Source organism: Canis aureus, chromosome 13, assembly GCF_053574225.1.
Source record: "Canis aureus isolate CA01 chromosome 13, VMU_Caureus_v.1.0, whole genome shotgun sequence".
In the NCBI taxonomy this organism is placed as follows: domain Eukaryota; kingdom Metazoa; phylum Chordata; class Mammalia; order Carnivora; family Canidae; genus Canis; species Canis aureus.
In genome coordinates, this window is record NC_135623.1 from 26714767 (window position 1) to 26736019 (window position 21253).

General features: G+C 42.9%; 1 protein-coding gene across 7 annotated transcripts in view; it reads left to right on the plus strand.

The window, feature by feature from the left end:
- Nucleotides 1-21253, plus strand: part of NAV3 (neuron navigator 3) — a 1006607-nt gene that overhangs the window by 188209 nt on the left and 797145 nt on the right. For 3 of the 7 annotated variants that reach the window (XM_077845594.1, XM_077845592.1, XM_077845598.1), the window contains exon 1: nt 848-1091. The exons of 3 other annotated variants lie outside the window; for them this stretch is intronic. The gene's annotated coding sequence lies outside the window, so the exon portion shown is untranslated. Of the gene's footprint in view, nt 1-847; nt 1092-2047; nt 2204-2316; nt 2472-21253 lie in introns of those variants that run through there. One more of the 7 variants, XM_077845593.1, reaches the window with a different exon arrangement.

Consider the following 21253-nt stretch of genomic DNA (forward strand, 5'->3'; position numbering starts at 1 on the left):
GCTGCGGGGCTGCGCGTGTCCTGGAGCCCGTCCCCGGGGCGGAGAAGGGCGAGGCCTCGCTGGCTGCGACAGGAGGGCCGCGGGGCAGATCTTTCAAGATCTCGGACCGCGGCCTCCTCCCGCCACCAGCTTCCCTGCGCGCCCACGGGCGTCTCCGCTGCGGGTGGGGCGTAGAACGAGGAGGGCGGGGGGGGGCGCGCCCCGTCTGTGCCCCGTGCCTTCGGCGAAAAAAGTCGGTGCGCGAGGAGGAAAGCCGGCGCGGCTGCAAAGAGGCGCACGACTTGTTGAGCACACACGTCACGTCCCCTCCGTCTCCGAGGGAGGCTGTGCCCGCGTCCCGGCAGCCTGGGCTCAGCGGCGGGAGCGGAGGGAGGCCTGGGCCTGCGGGGTCCGCCGCGGCGGGTGGGCGCCCGGGGAGGTGCCGGGGCCCCGCCCCCGCCGCGCATCTGTCTCTTTAAATTCCAGCTGCGCGGCTGCGAAACAGCGCCCCTCGGCGGGCGGGCCGGCTGCGAGCTCGCTCCCGCGCTCGTTCCCGCGCTCGTTCTCGTTCCCGCGCTCGCTCTCGCGCTCTTTCCCGCGCTCGCTCCCGCTCTCCTTCTCGTTCCCGCGCTCGCTCCCGCTCTCGCGCTCGTTCCCGCGCTCGCTCTCCCGCTCGTTCCCGCTCTCGCGCTGGTTCCCCCGCTCGCTCCCGCTCTCGCGCTCGTTCCCGCGCTTGCTCTCGCGCTCGTTCCCGCGCCCGCGCCCGCGCCCGCTCCCGGCGGCGCGCCGCGGAGGGCTGCTGGTCCGGCGGGCTGCTCGGCGGCGGCGGCGGCGGGCGGGGCGGCGGCGGCGGCGGCGGCGGCGGCGGGAGGCGCGGCCCGGCCCACGAGGGAAGAAAGAGCGAGCCGGGCCGGGAGACGCGCCGCACCCGGTCCCGCGCCCGCGCTCGGCGGCGCCGGCAGCTCCCTCCGGGGCGACGACGATGAGCCCGGGCTGCGGGCTTTTTTTTTTTTTTTCCCCTTTCTTTTTTTCCCCCCCCTTCCTCCTCGAGGCGATGTCCGTCGTGAGCCGACCGCGGGGCTGAGGACGGCGACCCCGAGGACCTCCGCCAGGTAACGCGCCCCCGCCCCGGGCCCCGCGGGCCCCGCGCTCCGGCCAAACTTCCTCCGCTGGAGCGTCGCCCGCGGCCCCCCGGGACCTAGTAGCACATCATTTAAAAATTTTTCTTTCTTCCTTTCTTTCTTTTTTTTTAATTGTTATTTTGGCGGTCCCCCTCCCCTTTTTGATGTTCCCCGGTCCTGCTCTTGCGCAGACGGGCGCGGGGGGCGCGGGGGGCACGCGGCTTCTCTCTCCCGGTTCTCTCCTCTTTCTTCTCTTCTCCTTACCGGCTCCATGCTGTTCCCTCCCTTCCCTCCTTCCCCCCTTTTCCCCCGTCTCCCTGTTAGACGCGGGGACGCGGGGACGGGGGTGTCTCGCTGGTGACCCCGCGGCCCCGCCGCCGGGAGGGGGGAGCGTGCAGCCTGCGGCGCGGCCTCCGCCCCCGGGGCGCCCGGACCCGCCCCCCCGCGACCCTGCGGACCCGCGTGCCAGGTGCATCCGACCTGTGCGCTCGCTCCGCGACTCCTACTGCAAGGGCTGCGTGTGGCTTGCAGCCCACGGAAGCCACGGACAGAAAGAAACCCATGCTCCAAAATTAAAAAAAAAAAAAAAAAAGAATAAAAGAAAAAAAAATCCAGCCCTCGTCTATAGAAACTCCCCCTTTTTCAATGATCGATACACACTTTGCCTTCTTTGCTATTAATTTTTTTTGGGGGAGGGGACCCGGGAGCCGGCCCCCTCCCCTCCCTTCCCTCCCCTCCCTCCTCTTCCCTCCCCTGCTACGGGGAACGCGCAACTTCTGCTGCCTTAACGGTCTCCCCTTCACTTTCACGCCTCGCAGGTGCGGGGACTGAGCGGGGCGCGATTGAGGCTCAGCCTTCTGCGCCCCCCTGCGCCCTCCCTGCGCCCTCCCTGCGCCCTCCCTGCGCCCTCCCTGCGCCCTCCCTGCGCCCTCCAGCCCCAGCTGCCCGGAGAAGCAGGTGGAAGGTGCTGGGAGCATCCCGGGGGCGGGGGGCGCGCAGACCCCGCCGGGGAACAGCCCAGACCTCGCAGCCGGGTCCAGCCTCGAGGGCGAGGACCCCCGACTTGAGCTCCCGGTTCCCGGCGTGCGTGGGCCCCCCGCCGGGTGAGTGCGAGCCACAACTTAGTTACCGGCGGAGCCCCTCCGGGGTGGCGCCCGCCCTGCCTCTCGGAGGCCCAGCCGCTCGCCTGCTCACCACGCTTTTATTTTTCTCTTAGAGACCTGAGATGTCTGCAAACAAAGGATAAGTCAGGACGGCTCGTTTAGAACCAGAGATACAATTTATATGGATGTGGTTGTCGTTGTTGTTGTTTCCCCCGAAAGAGCAAGTTGTCACGCTCTCAAGTTTTTCCGAAGTCAAAATATTCCCTGGGTGAGAACCATGCTAATCAGTGATTATCCTCCGCTCTGCTTCGCTGGTGCGCGCGGTTCACACCGGGAAAGGTCTGCGTTTCACCGAGCTCCCCTTGCCTCCTTCCCTTTGTCTGCGCATTTGTTTTTAAATCCAACTCTCCGTATAGAATGGGGGGGGGGTGTCTTGGAGCAGAGACTGGATCAAGGAGAGGACACACTGCTGATATATCGGAAAATACAGCCAATAATCCTCAGCGAGAAAACAATTACTGCCCCGCCACCCCACTCTGTTGGCTTTGTTTTTGGCCAGTTAAGAAGCTGTAGGTTTTAAAGATATTTTCATCTTCTCGACTTTGCACCTAATGCTGTTCATGCCACAGGTCATATTTATCCAGTTCAGATGAATATTTACAAAAGACTTAAAATTCCCTTGCAAGTGAAATCTAAAAAAGCATTTTTTTTTTCTTTCTTTCAACATTTTCTTCCTTCTAGTGAGCCACGGTAGTAGTAATGGTCCTACATTATTGTTTTTGCCTGACTCCTGGTTTCGGTGTTTCCTGGTTGGGTGGGTTCTCTTGACATATGTACAAGATGCTCCTGGAAGACTGCGCGGAACCTGAATGCACAATTAGTTGTAGATGCAATAAAATGTTGATTTTTTTTTCTTCTTGCTCTTGGTTTAAGAGGTGTCATGCCCTCCTGTACATTTAGTATTTGGATGCAACATCCCCCCCCCTTTTTTTTTGTGTGTGTGTGTGTGTGTGTACATGACGGATTTAACATGAAGTCTGTTCTGATTAAGCCTTGCATGATTTGAAATTAAAAGGTATATTAGCGACAAGCCATAAATTATTCTTATTTCGGTGCATTGATCCTGAAACTGCTCCCCCCCCTTGTGATTGCATCCTGTAATAAAAGGTCGGTAATAATGAGTTATCTGTTTTATAAGAGGGAAAACAAAATCCCTCAAGTTTACTTACCTCAAGTCCCCATTTTCATGCTGAGGGATTGACAAATGTTTCTGATCTGATGTTTTAATAGACTGTATTGCTGAGCACTGCCAATTACCAAGAATATATTTTGTTAATTCTGAAAATGGTACAAGATAAGACATCTTTCAAGTTGTCTGGAGGGTTCCAAGTGACTCATCCTTGTAACCCATGGCAACAGGAAATGGTTGTCCTGGGTGCAAGCTGTAGTGTGGACACAAATCCACACTTTGTGATCATTCAGGGACTTGATAGGGGAAGTGTGCCGGCCCTGGCTCCTGTGTGGAGTCAGTCTCCTGTTAACTTTGGGACTTGAGTCAGAACGGTGATTCCCAGGCTTAGGTGTACAGTTTTCCTTAGCTCCTTATTCACTTGAGGAGTGTTCTGAAATTTTCAGAAGACGCAGGAGTTGAATGTCATTTTTGTAGGAGACAAGAATTTATGAGGACGTGTGCGCGTGTCTGACTTTGTGTGGAACTGGGATGATGAGGGTGAGCATATCGCCAAATGAAATGAGAGACTGCCAGTCTTAGAAGTGCTGGGAGTCAGGGAGCTGTACTTGAAGCAGGAGCCAAGAGACCAAGGTTCTATTCCTACTTGTCGCCGTCAGGGAGCTGCTCTTGGGGTGGTCTCCTTACTCACGGATGTCACTTGGCTTTGTTTTATCCAGAAGAAAAATGGGCGTCATAATCTTTTTTTCCTGTTTTTGAATTCTCAAATATATATGTATATATGACATAATCCTCCATATGCACAGGTGTGTATCCGTAGCCTCGGTGGATACTAGGATACATTCCACACACACACTCAGAGGCAGAAGACAAGTCTTCTGAATAGAGCAGGGAACTCTTTCCTTATACCATTGACAGATGGGCAGTGATGCGGGGTGTTTCTTTCCATTCCGGAGAAGGTGATTACTCTCTGTATTCTATGGATATAGGTAGTAGATCCTTAATGGCTCATCACATACCCTAATGTGCAGAACTGAATAATCCCAGCAGGCATCACCCTTTTACTTGAATGCAAGTGAGTAATAAATTTCTCCCACTTTTAAAAAGACAATTTAAGATCTCCTTCCTCCCCCACCCTGCCCCATTTTGTAAGGAAAAGTAATTTTCTGTAAGGTTAAGTGGACCTCAGGGTAGGAAAAAAAATCCCCAGAGCTTTCTTTCTGCTCAGACTTCATTTTTCCTCCCAAGTCTAACTGTCAACAATAATATCTGATATGAGCCTCTGGTGGTGATGTTTCCATAGGTCATCATCCTTCTCCGTCCCAGATGAAGTCTCAGGACAAGCAATGCAGTAGCATAGATGCTGAATTTAACGTATCATTCAAGTTGGTTATATAACTCACAGTCTTGTTTTTTTTTTAAAAAAAAAAAAACGACAAAAAACTCCCAAGTCTTTAAAATTATATGTGTTTACTATTATCTTAAAATGATTTTTTACAGTGTTCCAGGAAAATAAGCTTGGTCCCTGTAGGGATTTAAAAGCTGCTTGTTCATGTCATTAAACAGCGTTTGTACAATGATACTTTTTGTTAATCTGTGCAGCGTTTTCATGAGAGTATAGCAGTTGGGACAATTGCTGGTTGTGCTTGTTTGGGTAAGTACTTGATGTAATGGGGACCTCGAGATTTCGATCTGGAAATGCTGCCAATGACACAGGACCAAAGTTTCCTTGAGGCAGAAAAGGGAAAATCAGTGTTTTGACAAGTAATTTATAACAGTTCAGGTGTAGTCAGGAGGATTTGAAACAAGCTTTTACATTCCTTTTGTCTTGTTTTGTATATATTTATATGTGGTCCATTTATATGTGGAACCACGGGCATCTTATTCAGCTTTCAGTTTTTCCCGCTGGGGGATGTCGGCCAAGTCTCCAACCTTACTTGGTGGCTTTGGGTAGGTTCGTAGGGACAGCATGAGGAAGGAATGGTATCTTCTATGTGCCAATGTTCCAAATACAAATGAGACCACAGAGTCCTACCATTAGGAGTTTTTTGTTTTTTTGTATTTTTCAATCCAAAGAAGCATTGTTCTTGAACACCTTCTTATGTTACTTTATTACATGGGATCAAATATCATGGCTGTTTGATTTTATTACTCCATTTTAAGGCTGTATTGCACAGGAGTTAAAGACTTAGCACCCGGAGTAAACTGCTTGAGTTTGAATCTCCACTTACTCTGCTTACTATGTAGGTTATCATTGGTGATTATTTTAATCTGAGATAATAACTTAATCTGTAAAATAGTCATTGAGAAGGATTTTTGTGAAGATTAAATGAGAGAATATATTGATTCAATATCGAGGAGTGTTCCTGGCATGTAATAAGTATTCATTGCATACGCACTATTACTGCTGTTGCTGCTGCTTCTGAAATGCATCAGAAAGCCATCGTTCCATAGTTATGTTTATGTTTAGTTTTGCTTTTCCTTCAAAGTCTGATGTGACCCATATAGAACACTTTTCCACCTAGGAGCTGTGCCGCTTCATTCTTTACCTCTTCTCTGCCATCCCCATCATAGCTTTTCCCTATAGTTTCAAGCTGAAAATAATAACCAGGTACCTGGGAGAAAAGAGTGCATCTGTTTCTGGAGGGTGATCCATTCTTCTAGTTGCCGGAAAAGTTTATCCTTATCTTTTTTTATATGCAATATCAACATTATCTATGTTTTGCTCAATTCAGTAATTGAAACTCAAAATCCGGATTAGCTTAAAAACAACCTGACAAACCTAAAACTCCCAGCTTTGGTGTTATAGTGCTTTTTTTCTCCAAAAACTACAACTGACTACTGTTACCCTAATGTAATCCTAAAGCAACAAACTTTTGCTAAAGAAGGTTGCTGGATAAATTTTTTACATTGTGTGTGTGTGTGTGTGTGTGTGTGTGTGAAATTACTTCAGGTCTTATCGATAAGAAGATGTCATTTGTTTGAAGATGTCATGTTTAATCCTTGCTTTTTATCTTTCTTTTGTGAGTTCCAGTGTTAAGAGCTGTATTGAATAGGTAAATTTCTTTACATATTGAGGGGATGTCTTTATCTGTAAAGTGAATGTATTGGATTAGTGTGCTTCCTAAAACATTTATTGTGGAAAAGTCTTGAATAAACACAAAAGTAGAAAGGATGGTATAGTGGATTCCCAAGGACCCAGCTTCAGCTTCAACAAATTAGGTGACCTCTTAAGATCCTTCTGGATTCTGTGATCCTGTGACTATGGAAACTTTACTCAGGTTTTGAGGATCTAGAATATTTGCTTTTAAAATAATATTGGTAGTACTGTCAATATTCTAAAATAATATAGTTATTAAATTACTGTACTGAGGGACGCCTGGGTGGCTTAGCAGTTGAGCGTCTGCCTTCTGCTCTGGGAGTGATCCTGGGATCAAGTCCCACGTCCGGCTCCCTGCATGGAGCCTGCTTCTCGCTCTGCCTGTGTCTCTGCCTCTCTCTGTTTGTCTGTGTCTCTCATGAATAAATAAATAAAATCTTAAAAAAAACAACCAAACAAAAATTATTGAGCATTTAATGGCAAGTCAAAACAGCATACATACCATATTTAAGAATAATTATTAAGAAATTGGGCTATAAAATGGAGGTCTGAAGCTATATTCTTCTTTCTTTCATTTGAAAGCTTGTTTCAAGATTGTAATGATAGCCAGCCTGCAGATGGTCCCCAGTGGTCACTGCCTGTTGAGATTCATGCCCTTGTGAGGTCCTGTCCCACCTTGTATCAGGGTTGTTATGTGTGATGGATAGGAGATGGCAGATATGACGGTGTCGGACTTCTGAGGCTAAGTCATAAAGGACATTGCCAGTGTTGCTGGGTTCTCTTGACTCACTTTGGGAGAAGCCGACCACCATGTTGTGAGGACATTCAGGCAGTCCATGGAGGTTCACGTAGAAGCGAGGCCTTTGCCAACAGCCAGCAGTTTCCCAGTCTGTCAGCCATCTGAAAGAGCCACCTTGGAAGAGGGGCCTTAGCCCTGGTACAGTCTTCAGCTGCCGGCGGTCTTGGGCAGCACACCCACCGTATGCTCGGGAGAGATCACAAGGCAGAGCCATCTAGCTAAGGCACTTCTGAATTGGGAACTCCTAGAAACTGCATGAGCTATTACATGTGTACTGTTTGAAACTGGAAAATTTTGGAGTAATTCGTTATGCAGCAGCAATATAAAAACTTTCAACTGTCTCAAGGTGGTTCTTATAAATACTAGTTATTGTTTTATAGATAGGTACAGATGCCAGTTAATAGAGTTCTGGTGGACAGAGTGCTGATTACAGTGCACAGTTAACCATAGTGAATTACTGGCATCCTAGTCTTCTATACTTTAACTCCTCAGAAAGGATCTCTTGTGGACATTATCCATAATTAAATGAGGACAAAAGACCTGATGTTTCTGCTTTCATTAGTTGCTAACTTGGAACTTAATCCTGGCCCTTCCTTTTGGCACTGCTGTGTGTGAACAGTTCACCTGTTTTAGAATTTTGAAAGCCATCGCAGTCTGGGGATTGAGGACTGGGATAGGTTTTAGCTGATACTTGGGTAAACTTTAACGCAGTATCATAGTTTACCTTCAGGTTGCTCCCAGCACACACAAAGTCCTTAATGATTTAGGCTTTCATTGTCGCGTAGGCCTTTCTTCTGTTCCTGCTAAGCAGGGTAAGATTTAAGTGCCCCAAATATAATGTCCAAATGATGTCCTGGTAACGTTGTTTCATGGGGCCATTCTTTATGTATTTGTACTCAAGGCTTTTGTGTATATTGCTAGGTTTCCCTGCTCAGCATGGTTCTGGATTATATATATCCATCTGTTTTTCTCATTGTTATGTCACAAGTTTAATGAACTCTGAAAATTAGATATTGTCATAGGTAGAATAGATCCTATCAAAGTGCAAAGTTTTGGTATACCTGAAATGGTGTGGATCACAGAATTGAGAAGAGACAGTACCTTCACTTTTTACTTAACGGATCTGTTTTATCTATATAAATCACCATCCGTAAAAACTTAAAAAACATCTTTACTATGTATAAGTTGGTGCTAGGAACCTTGGAGAATAAACACTAAGAAGTAAAGGTCTTGAGTCTCTAAGTTGGTGTGAATATTGGGCTCTCATAAATGAGCCACCCTGTCTTACAGTTTGGAGTGTAAGGTTTTAGTACTTCCGTGTACTTTGTTAGGTAGGGTAGTTAATAGGATTCTTGCCCCTGGGAATTTTTTCAGATCCATGGTTATCCTGGTATGAAACAGTTATGGTGTTCACTGGCCTACACCAATATCATGCTCTCTGGGAATTGAAATTGATTTTTTTTTTTCCGGTCTTTAGCTATTTGAACAAGCCTCACCTGGGAGGACCAGAACACCACAAAGCAGTCATTCAGAAATTAGTTTTTAGGACATCACAAATGAGTTGCATCACAAGCCTCAGGAAAAAGTTAATGAAGTTCCTAGTCCTTGATATTTTCATGTTTCAGTACAGTGTACAATAAGAAATACCTTTAGAATTGAGGATGAATAGTACAGACCAGATTTTTTTTTGTTCTTTGTGAATTGTGTACAAATTAAACCACTCCCAAGTTGCCAGTGAAAAGGATCTACAGCAGACATGTATGAAGTCTGAGAGTGTTTCCTTAGATGTCTTTTGATAACATGCTTTTGTTTATTTGTTGGATAATATGTCCCATCTTGTGTGTTTGTTTTATGTGCTTTGTACATTTGGCATTGCATTAATTTACTCCGTGAAGTAAACATGATGTTTAAACAAAAGTAAAGTTTTATAGATACACATTAGTTGCTTTCTATGCTGTGATGAGGGCATCAGGGATACAGAAATGAGTAAGACAAGGTCCTTGCCCTGGAGGAAGTTGAATTTGCTTAATTTAATTTTTTTTATTTTTTATTTTTCAGAGTGTTTAGCTGCTTATTTATAGCCAGACTTTACAATTTATTATGGTTAAGCTGCACTCAACACAAGATAGAGTTGAATTATGTTACCGTAATTGAGACTTACCCTGGGTTCTACACTGTTAATGAATGCTAATGCTCTTTTGAAGGTCTCCTATATATGGTCTCAATAACCACAAAGGCTTTTCTGCCTACAGCAGATAAACTCTCAATAATGTCACAGGAAGTTGCATTGGAAATCATACTGTTACCTATAGTTTTTTCCTCTTTTGCCAACTAAAAATGTCTCTTCAGGGTATTCCCTATAGGGCAAATGTCTGTATCATACTTTGGAAATACATTTTTTTCTTTTTTCCCTGCCAGAGTGGAAATGCATCTCATGAACTTTGAAACTTCCTGATGTTAGTGCTTGCTAATTGTAGTTTAAGAATTGAGGTGGGATTTCTTTAGTAGTATGTTAAGGTCCCAGAACTGCCTAAATTTTCCCTGCCAGTTACGTCCATCCATGTGCAAGGGATGCTATTCCCCAGGGAAGATCTATGTAGGCAATAGCCGCTAAATGGTAATCAGAATACCACTTTATTAATAGTATGAGACGGTGCAGTTGACCCTTGGTGCAGGGCTCTTTGGAAGATGGTGGTTTGGAACACATATTTAGTCTTGAGTCCAAATATGTAAATATATTTAGTCTTGCTATGCTCTGGTCTAGCCACAGTTTAGGAAGAGGAAGTCCAAAAAAGAAAGAGAGACCCTAATTTCAACTCAATAGCCATATAAAACCAGGAAGTCAAAAGAGCACAAGAGGGAGTAGACCTTGGTTTTGTGCCTTTTTTTTTTTTAATTTAATTTTTAGAGGAGGGGTGCAGAGGGAGAGGGAGAATCTTAAGTAGTAAGCTCCATACCCAGCATAGAGCCTGACTCAGGGCTCGATCTCATGACCCTGAGATCATGACCTGAGCCAAAATCAAGAGTCAGATGCTTAGTCAACTCCGCCACCCAGGACCTTTAAAGCATAATCACTCTGTTCACTAGTAATTAAAGTCCAGGCACTGCTTTTGGATCTGACTTAATAGAAGAGCAATTCTTTCTTTGAAGGGAGTGGACGGAGGGAGCTCTGGTGAGTGGGAGAGAACAAACTATGGTTAAATTATGGTACGAGTCACAGTCTCTTAGTGAAACCCTAAGGATAAATAAGAAATACTTCAGAATGTGGATATTTTCATATTTTAGAAAGACAGTGGAGTGTGTATGTATGTGTGTGTGTGTGTATACACAGTACATTATGTGACAATCCAGCTGTGGCCTGGGGCAGCTTTTTTTTTTTGCTCAAAAATGACTATTCCAGGGGATCCCTGGGTGGCGCAGTGGTTTGGCGCCTGCCTTTGGCCCAGGGTGCGATCCTGGAGACCCAGGATCAAGTCCCACGTCAGGCTCCCGGTGCATGGAGCCTGCTTCTCCCTCTGCCTATGTCTCTGCCTCTCTCTCTCTCTCTCTCTCTCTGTGTGACTATCATAAATAAATAAAAAAAAATTTAAAAAAAAATGACTATTCCAATAAGAAAATTCATAAATAGAATAAGTGGGAGTAGTAGATAGAATCATGCCCTTCTCCCAAAATATTCACATCTCAATCCCCAGAACCTATGACTATGTCACTTTTCATGGCAAAGGGACTTTGAGTTTATAATTAAGTTTAAGGGCTTTGCGATGGGAATGTGACCAGGATTATTTGAGTGGGCCCAGTCTAACCACATGAGTCCTTGAAAGCTGAGAACCTTTCCCAACTGTGGTCAGAGTTGGAGATGTGATCATGAGAACAGGGTCAGAGAGGTACGAACTGTGTTTGAAAATGGGGGAAGGGGAACATGGGTGAAGAAATGTACGGTAGATGCTGGGAAGGGCCAGGAAACAGATTGTCGCCTAGACCTCTAGAAAAGAATGTGGTCCTGTTGGCACTTGGATGTCAGCTCAGTGAGACCCTGGCTGGGCTTCTGAACTCTAGAACTGTGAGACAGTCCATTTTGTGTAGTTTTAAGCAGCTACAACTGTGGTAACTTATTACAGAGCCATAGAAAACTAGTACAGTTAGACAAAGACTATGTAACTTTATTTTACTTTAGGTTGGCTTATAAAAAACTTTATGATTTTCAGAGCTTTTTTAAAATTCTTTTAAAGATTTTATTTATTTGAGAGAGAGCGAGCGCATGCATGCGCTTGAACTGGGAAGAGGGGCAGAGGGAGAGGGAGACTTAGACTCTCGCCGAGCAGGGAGCCTGATGCAGAATTTGATCCCAGGACCCTAGGATCATGACCTGAGCTGAGGGCAAGATACGTAACAGACTGAGCCACCCTGGGGCCCGATTTTCAGAGCTTTTGGATTGTGAATTGCATTTAGGGATTGTGGACCTGTAGAGGGAATCCGGAATCTTGATGTTTTCACTGGATGACTTTACAAAGTTTGAATTTTTAGTCATGGGAGGAGCTTCTTAGAAGAAAGCCTTTCAATTGTTACCATCCTAATACTTAAGCCTTTGCTGATTTCTTTGTATTCATTTCCATTGCCTTTATGGATCTTACAATAGTGGATGATGGCTCTGGCGAATTTGACTAACCATGGACCTTGGTTCACTGTAAGTCAGATTAAGGTAATAGAGGTGAAGGGACCCAGACTCCAGGGTACTGTGCAATTGCACATTGGTCCTTGTTGATTGTATTTATTACTGAGCAGCTGCTTCCTGGCTTTCCCTTTTGCCAGGTTGGAGGTTAGGGGGGAAGAAGTACCGCAGGATGATTCTGCGAATGTGGCAGCAGTGCTGACCCTTCCTTCTGGCTGCCAGAAATCCTTCTATACCTCAAGTCTCTTAAAGTGGGTATGGTTCCAAGTGAGGTGGCACTTGGAATGAATGTCTCATCACCGAAGGACGAAGGACCGGAAACCCTTGGGCTCATCCGTGTACCTCATCGTCAGCCATTTACATTTAATTATATGAATATGTTATGTGAGGAAGGAATCTCCTTGTTCTGCTTCTTCCCATGATAGAAGCCAGGGCAAAGTCTACGTGTGGAAATTTTCTAAAAAATGTCCCACAAATTATAAAGTGCACTTTATAATACAGGGGAGCACTTTACACTAAAAATGCAGTATTTGTTTCCTTGTGATGCAAAAAAAATGCAGTATTTGTTTCCTTGTGATGCTTTTGTAGTATATCCATTATTATGAAATGATTGTAGTTGTCTGATTCATGTTTGAAGGTTATGCTTTCCATGAAATATTTCAGAATGATACTAGCTCTGCTTCAAATTAAAATGCTAACTTTGAGCGTGCCCCTTGCAATGTCCTTGATTTGTAGCTGAATCTTTAGGAACACCAGTAGTCCTATTTATTCTTTCCATGTCCAAGTGCTGGGAGACTGAGTCTTACTCTGCCTGGCGCGTGCATGCATGTGCGTGTGTGGTTGTGTTACTGTTTTTCCTTCATTTTCTCACTTGACATCTTTCCTGTAATTGCTGTGATGTATAATCATAAATTTGTTTCGACACTTACTGACTACTGAATTTTAACTCAAGTGTATATTTAAAATAGTTTCGGAACCTAGAGCGTGCCTTATTGTTCATACCGCAGTATACACTGGGCTGTGGGCTAAGTGCTAAGGGTGTAGACTTTGTCCTTAATGAGTTTATCTCTGGCAGGTAAGGGAAGACTTGTGTAAAGGAAAATGTGGCAAGTTCTGTAGACAAGTACAAGTATCAGTGGAAGGGAACAGATAAAGGAGGGGGAAGGGTTCTTCTGGTTTGGAAAAATGCGGAATGCTTGATGGACAAAGTGGCTTTTGAACCATGAAGGATAGCCTTGAGACATGCAGAGATACAAGGATGTATTCTAACTGGGAAATGGGATAATAGAATATTCAAACAAAATTGAATCTGTTCCATGGCATATGGATCCTTGGGATTTTTGCCCTGCCTCCTCTTGCATCTGGCCATCTTTACCTCCCATTCTAGCTGTGTGGAGCTATTGTAGTGTCCTCTTTCCACTTTGGACTGGTGCTATCAGGTATAGTTGCTGTGTAGTTGAGCTTTCTGTTTTGAGGGTTTTTTTTTTTTTTGTTTGTTTGTTTGTTTTTTTGTTTTTTTAAGAACTCAGTTTAAGATGTAGACCTTACTCTCTGTAAATCACATTCAGTCCAAGAATTTCAGAACTTGTAGTATGGAGTATTTGTTACTCAACTCTGCTAATGCCACTTATACATTTGTTCCTTTGCTTATTTTTTTTTTTTTTAAGATTTATTTGAGAGAGTACATTAGAGAGCATGCGTGCATGCATGTGAACAGGGGGGAGGGGCAGGAGGAGAGGATGAGAGAGAGAATCTTAGGGCAACTGGGCACTGAGCATGGAAACCCACGTGGGGCTCCATCTCATGACCCTAAGATCATGATGTGAGCTAAAATCAAGAGTCAGGAGCTTAACCGACTGTGGCACCCATGCAGCCCTTCCTTTGCTTATTCTTGAAGCCCATCTATTGCCAGAATGGCAAAGATGACAAATAGTTGCTCCTAAGGAGCTAAGGAGCTCACACTGGTGAGACACTTGAAAATAGTTTTAATATGAAACTTTCAAAGTCAATCTAGATGTATGAAGAAGATGCATGGGAAAACAGAAGTGGGAGTGTCCATTCTGCCTCAGGGCGTCAGGGAAGGATGCCCAGAGAAGAGATGCTTGAACTGAGTCATGAAAGATGAGTGGGAACTTACCAGATGGACAAAGCAGTAGGCTGTTTTAGGATGTAACTCTGCAAGTGTAGAAAGACATAAGGGAACATGAAAAGTTTGGGAACAGTCAGTCCCTAGGATCAAAAATGTGTCCATAGGTCAGGTAGGTGCAACCTGGTGAAGCTGTAAGGGTAGGCAGCCCAGAAAATGTATACTTCTGGATTAAGGAGTTTGTACTTTATTCTGGAGGTAGCAGTGATCATTGAAGAATATATCGAACAGGGATGCCATGTATATAATTGTTTGAGAGGAGATATTAGAATTACAAGAACTTAATATAAAATTGTTTAATAGAGGCAATACCATGTAAAGAGCTGAGTCTTTACAATATGCTAACACTTCTTTTTTTTTTTTAAGGTTTTTTATTTATTTATTCATGAGACATGGGGAGAGAGAGAGAGAGAGAGAGAGAGAGAGAGAGAAGCAGAGACACAGGCAGAGGGAGAAGCAGGCTCCATGCAAGGAGCCCAATGTGGGATTCGATCCCAGATCCAAGGATCACACCCTGAGCCAAAGGCAGACATTTAACCACTGAGCCACCCAGGCGTCCCATGCTAACACTTCATTTAGACTGTGTGTATGTGGACAAATGATTCAATTTTTCCAAATCTCAGTTTATTCATCTGCAAGTGGGAATGATAATAGTTAGTACCTGTCACAGAATTGATGTGACAATTAGGTGGGCTGTTGTTGCTAAATAACCCAACAATATAGTAAGTGCATGCATTTATGCAATAAATGTAACATTACATTTATTATGGATTTTGATTTTATTTTTTAAATTTTAAAATTATTTATTTATTTATTTATTTATTTATTTATTTATTTATTTATTTATGATAGTCACACACAGAGAGAGAGAGAGGGTCAGAGACACAGGCAGAGGGAGAAGCAGGCTCCATGCACTGGGAGCCCGACGTGGGATTCGATCCTGGGTCTCCAGGATTGCGCCCTGGGCCAAAGGCAGGCGCCAAACTGCTGCGCCACCCAGGGATCCCGGATTTTGATTTTATTAAGAATTAGTGAGTAGGTGTTCAGCAAGAGGTTGGCAGTGTAGGAACTGGATGCTTCCTTTAAGGTCAATGGCAGTGTGTTCTTATTTTAACTTTATAACAAAGGCCCAAACCCGTAAGCTGAATTTTAAATATTTTTTGCAATCTGAGATTGTTTTGTTTACCTGCCTGAGGAAGGAAGATGTGGTAGAAATGAAAATTGAGTTGCTAATGTGGCAAACAGTGTTTGGGACCCTGACTGGGATTAGTCACACTTAGACGAGGTCATTGGAATCCCATCCCGCAGTTAGCATCATTGTGTCCCAGTATCAGCAAAGGTACAATCACTGCATGAGGTACTCTATGCAAAACGGAATGTTGAAGGTTGAAAGAGTTTCCTCTGCTCTGACTCAGTTGGTCCAGAGCAATGTGAGCTAAAGCCTAGGGCACAAAATGGTGTAAAGGTTACTCCGTGGCTTCTGCTGGCCTTTTAAGGCTCAATGATTGTCAGTGACTTGTGGCTAGCCACAAAACTGTGTGTGAATATTCACTCAAAAATCCCTCACATACCATTCTTAGAGATGATGGGTCAGCAGATAGTAACCACCTAAATGTAGTAAGTATTTTTCAGGAAAGAAGAAGACACAGATTTAGTGGTTCTATTGGTAAAAATGTGTGTATTAGTGAGTACAAAATATTTCATAAAGACATTCTCATAGTTCAGTACTTTTGTATATCAAGCTGTGTTCTATGTATCATTGGCTTTTCTGTTAGTAAAATATCAAATAATATTTTTATAAGATAGACTGATACTTTAGCATACTTATGGTTTTATTAATTGATAATTGTATTTTCTTTGCTATTTTTTTTTCTTTGCTATTTTAAAAAGTGTTTCGAACTATCTCCCTATTACTGTAGCAAGGTTTTTAAGGTAATTACCATGATAATTTCTTTGAGAGTGGTTTCATCTCACTGACTTTCCAACTGATGTTGAAACATTCTGTTTCTAAACAGCAGGACTTGTTAAGTGTTTGTAACTTCTTATATCATCTGTCTAATTTAAAGGTGAAATCAGACCTTGGTCTTTTTTTTTTTTTTTTTATGAATAATTCTTACTTTCTCAGTTATGTGAATCACCAGTACCAAAGGAAGGCACAGTCTAGAGAAGTTTTTAATGATAAGTTAGTGCCATTAATGAAAAAGAAGTGGGTGGTAAATTATAGATCCAAGCCCTTGAAAATTAACCTCTAGCTCATGTTATTAGTTTCATTTTTTGCTTAGAGCTACAGTTTAAATTTTTTGATAAAGCAGTTTATTACCCTCTAAAAGATATTTAAATTAGAAAAATACTTCTTTTGTGTTGCTTACCTGAAAGGAGCAATTTACCAGTGGCCATGTAATGGTTGTTTTTCTCATTTGCATTCTGAACCCCCTCTTAGGGCTCTTGTTAGGAGCCCGTATAGATTTATTTGTAGAAGAGGACACATTGAATCGGACCTCAGGATTAAATGAGTTCCATGAATTAGAAGGATGACCTTGTAGACAGAGAAAGATTTCATTGTATGTCTTCCCTGCTTCCATTATAATAGAATTTGTGTTTGTGTGCCTCACATTCAAACCTTTTGTGCGTGCATGTGTTTGTGTCTGTGTATATGTGTGTATGTTACATCGAAAGAATAGATTGAAATTCAGCACTCAGGCAGTGGACAATAAATTGGCTGAGTTCTAATTGTGAGGATTGTAGAACTACATTTTATTTTACTTCCTGTCATGCTCAGCAAGTAAATAATTCTATTTATATTTTGCCTCCAAACATCTCTGTCATGATGGAAATACCATATGGGCAAATGGGTTTATGGTTAGAATCCTAGTATACAGATTTTTATTTCTTGTGTGTGTAGCCAAGTAGTGTAAGGTCTGATATTTTGCATGGGTGTTAAAGCTTTGCAGGACTGAGTGAGGATAAGATAGAGGAAGATGGAATAGTGGAATTGCCAGCGTCTTTTTTCGAGTAGAAACACAGTTCACAGCTGTCTACTGGAAGGGGAGGCTTTGGAAACTTCAAAATGATCAAACCAAATGGCAAGTTCTAACAATTTACTGCTAATTGATTAGCTTTAGGTTTAAGGGAATACAATTACATGCTATTGCAGCCAACTGTTGTTGTTGTTGTTTATCTGACTTTTAAACCAGATTCATTTGCTGCCTGTTCAAACTGGTTTTATCCTTTTTGAGTGCTGCTTGATCGATTTGACCAAGGACTGAGTCTTCATCATGGCTAGCTGTGACAATGGGGGGTAAATTAAAATAGCCTATGGCCAGAGTCAGAACATCTCTGAGAAATAATACAAGAGTCCCTAAGGCCTGGTGACTCAAAGTGCTCAAATTCTATTTTCTACTCCAGTTAAAACAATTTTAAAAATGGTAGCCTTTATGTGAAATACAATACATTGTCTCCTCTTTTTATGAATTGGTTTAGAAAAAGCCTCTAGGAAGACTACAAAGAAATTTTACCATTCCTATAGCAGTTTAATGTCAATAGGAAATAACTAGTTGGTATTTGTTACATTTATATAGTTAGTTTGCTTTTTTTCTGAAGTATTTTGGCATATAATATTTTCTGGTTTTGGGGGCACACAGTATCTATATTGACTCCCAATTTGTAGGCAACTAATCTGAGGCTTGGAATAAACTTCAGGGGTTTAGTTGAATTCACAAAAGTGATTAGTGGTAGAGAGAATTAGAACCCAGTTTCACTGATGTTTAGACTTTTGAATTCACATCTATGATTAAGAAAGGCATGTAGTTCCTAAGGCAGTGGGGCAGGGACTCTGTTACTCATTGTTTCTGGGGCATTTTCAACATGATAGGCCTTTAGTTAGGCCTCTGCAGCTTTGAGGGAACCCATACCTATTTTAAAATCAGTAATGACAGTTGAAGGAGGAAAAAAAAAGCCTGATCTGCTTGTTTTACCAGACACAAGTGGAAGGAACTATTCTTTAAAACACTTTTTCCTTGTGTTTGGGGTCAGCGTGTCTTAGTTGCGACATGGGTTTCTGCAAAGCCAATAGTTTTGCGAGTGAATGGTGAAATTACTGTTTCACAATGCAGTCTCTCTCTTCTGCATCATAAATCGATCAAGTTTGATAATTTTTGTTGCTATTCTTCTTACTGAAAATGATCATTGTGGATACTTTACTCATTTTTCCCAGGAGTGTATGATTTAAAGTATTATCATATTCTTTTCATTCTTGAAAGGGACTAATAAAACCTGCCCCTGGGATGAATAAATACATTATTATAGGTGTTGAAATTGCTTAAATAGGAAACATTTATCCTTTCCTTGATTAAAGATATATTATCTCAGACATAAACGTTGTCAATTAAAGGGTTTGAACGTGTCCTTCAGTCAACTCAAGATCAGTTTGTGTAGCTAGGGCTCAATCAAATACCACTTTTAATCATCTAATTACATAAAGTAGATCAAGTTTTCTTGCCAAACAAATGACTGGGGAGGAATAATTCTGTTAAGTATATAGTCCTGAGTGCCTCCCCCACTAACAAAAATAGTTTTTTGAAGGAACAATGCTGACATGGTCAAAGTTGCATATGCCTTAGTTTTGGAAGACTCATTCCTTTGGAAGGAATATGGGAACATTTTATTGTATTTAGGAGGGAAATTAGTTTGGCATTCTGTTTCCCTCCCCACCATCCCTGGCATTAAATACTTGAATCTCCACATTTCCCTTTCCGTAGTAACGTTTCCCCTCGAAGTTGTCCAGGTATCCCGAGGCTCAGAAGGCCAAGAACACAACCTTTTTTCCTTGCTGACAGCAGCAGTTTGTCATAGGGACAATTTCCTGGATCTTACAGGAAACTGTTTTCAACTTCCTGTGGTTCTTTTTAAAAAAGCCATTTGCTCGTATATGGCTTTAGATATTTTGAATAAACCTTATACAATTCTACATTAGTCATATGCATGCTCACCTCACTGAAGCCCATTGAAAGTAAGAGATTTGCTCAGGCAGATTTGTGTTGGAGTGGAGATAGGGATGCAGGTCTGTTTCTTCCTGGATCTTTGCATTTAAACTAGGAAATTGAAGGGAGTACAATTGCCAAGGTGAAATAACCTGTTCATCTTCCTTGTTACAGTACAGTCTCCGTTACAATAGGAAGTCCTATCTCAGCTAGGCATCTCTTACCTAGAGCATATGTAATAAATATTTTCAAAAACTGAAAGAGTTGAGAAAATAACATAGTGTTCCAATGCAGGGACTATTGGAAAATATGCTATAGCTTTTCTCATCACCGTTCCATTGCTGATAGCCTACTTCTACTATTTAGTTTTTCTGTCACCAGTAAGATTTCATGTGAGCGTTAGGAGCCAAAGAGCAGAGATTAACAAGATTTTATCACAGCAACATGTTAGAATATTGCTGGGAACCTGGGAGCATACAGTATTGGGAATATATTAATAAGGGGCTTGGCATATCGTTGTTCTTTTCTCTTTGCATTTGCATTTTCTAGGCAGGCCCCTGGATAGGAAGACAGCATGGTTATGCTGAGGTAATACGGCTGGGTCAGCATTTGTAGGGCAATGCATAATTTCAGCTTGAGTGTGTTTCAGAAATCTCTCTTTCTCCTAGCTAGCCAGAAGTCCTCTTAGGATGTTAATGAACCAAATGGGACTTGGTCCTGAGAATTGGGTATAAAAACAGCCCTTTTCAGGGAAGCACAAAATAAGGGATGCTCTATACACAGATGAGGTTATGTTCTGAGAGGCAAGGGTAGTGACTTGTGGCATGTCAGGGGTATTAGCCATAAAGAGTGTGTATGAACCACCTGCAGAAACATTTATCACCTTGTAGTACTTGTAATGATGGAAGGAGACTGGAAATACATGCCCTAAGGTTCATGGGAAAAAACAGGAAACTGCTCTGAAATCTCCCGTTTCATCCTAAAAATGAATGCAGATTTTACATTCTACTTCATAATTTTTGTGTTATTTACATTACTCAAAAATACGTAAAACTGAAAATCTGTAAATAAGGACTGTCTATACTGGAATTCTATCTTTTGGTGGATGTCTCTGGGTCATGTTCAGACAGTTTTTATTTTTATTTTATATTTTTTTAAGATTTTATTTATTTATTCATGAGAGACACACACACACAGAGGCAGAGACACAGGCAGAGGGAGAAGCAGGCTCCATGCAGGGAGCCCGACCTGGGACTTGATCCCGGGTCTCCAGGATCACACCCTGGGCCGAAGGCAGGTGCTAAACTGCTGAGCCACCCGGGCTGCCCCTCAGACAGTTTTTATTGCTCAGTTTAAGTCCTAATTGTACTGGGAAAAAAAATAAGTCTGATTTTTCAAAAGGACCATACAAGCAGGCTCTATGCTGTTTGATTAATATACAAGGCAAAGAATCCATGTGGTGTAAAATAAGGAAAAATGTGCAGTGACCATTTAAATTCTTTCTATGACTGTTACTAGGTTATAATGGAATTCTTTCTCCTGTTGGTGAAAGAAATAAAAACAAAAAGCAAATAAAAACGTGATTTATTTGTTAAGAGAATAGCAGTGTATGGGAGGAAGAATCTTAGGAGATGATCAGATACTGGCTGAACCACATGAAAATGTGGAGGTCTCTCAGGCAGACCTATAACCTTTCTAATGTGGGTGACCGCATAACTTATTGTTCTTTGTGGAGGTGCTTTTCAAAATTACAGTGAGGCATCAGGCGTAAACCTGGGCCATCCTGGGCAAACCAGTTACCCTCTTCAGTATTTTCGTTTGTTGGTGAAAGGAGATGTTTGGATCAGGTTAGATGTTTTTAAGCATTTTGTTCCTTAAAGAAGCCCAAGTGTAAAACAAATAAAAGGCAAGTTCAAATTGAAGCCTGGGTGGGGGCAGGGTTCCAGTTCCCCACCCTCCTGCCCAAGCACACCCCATCTAGCGGTCCCATGGGATCGCTGAGGCAGCTTGAAAACTCTGACATTCCATCAGTGTATTCCACCCATCATTTGCCCTTCACTGGATTCCTGTGCCGCGTCTTCTTGTCCTGAAGATGTCAGGCAAATGTGCATTCTCAGTATTGGGCCCATGCAAATCCTAACTGAAGAAAAAGGATGTAATGTCCCCTA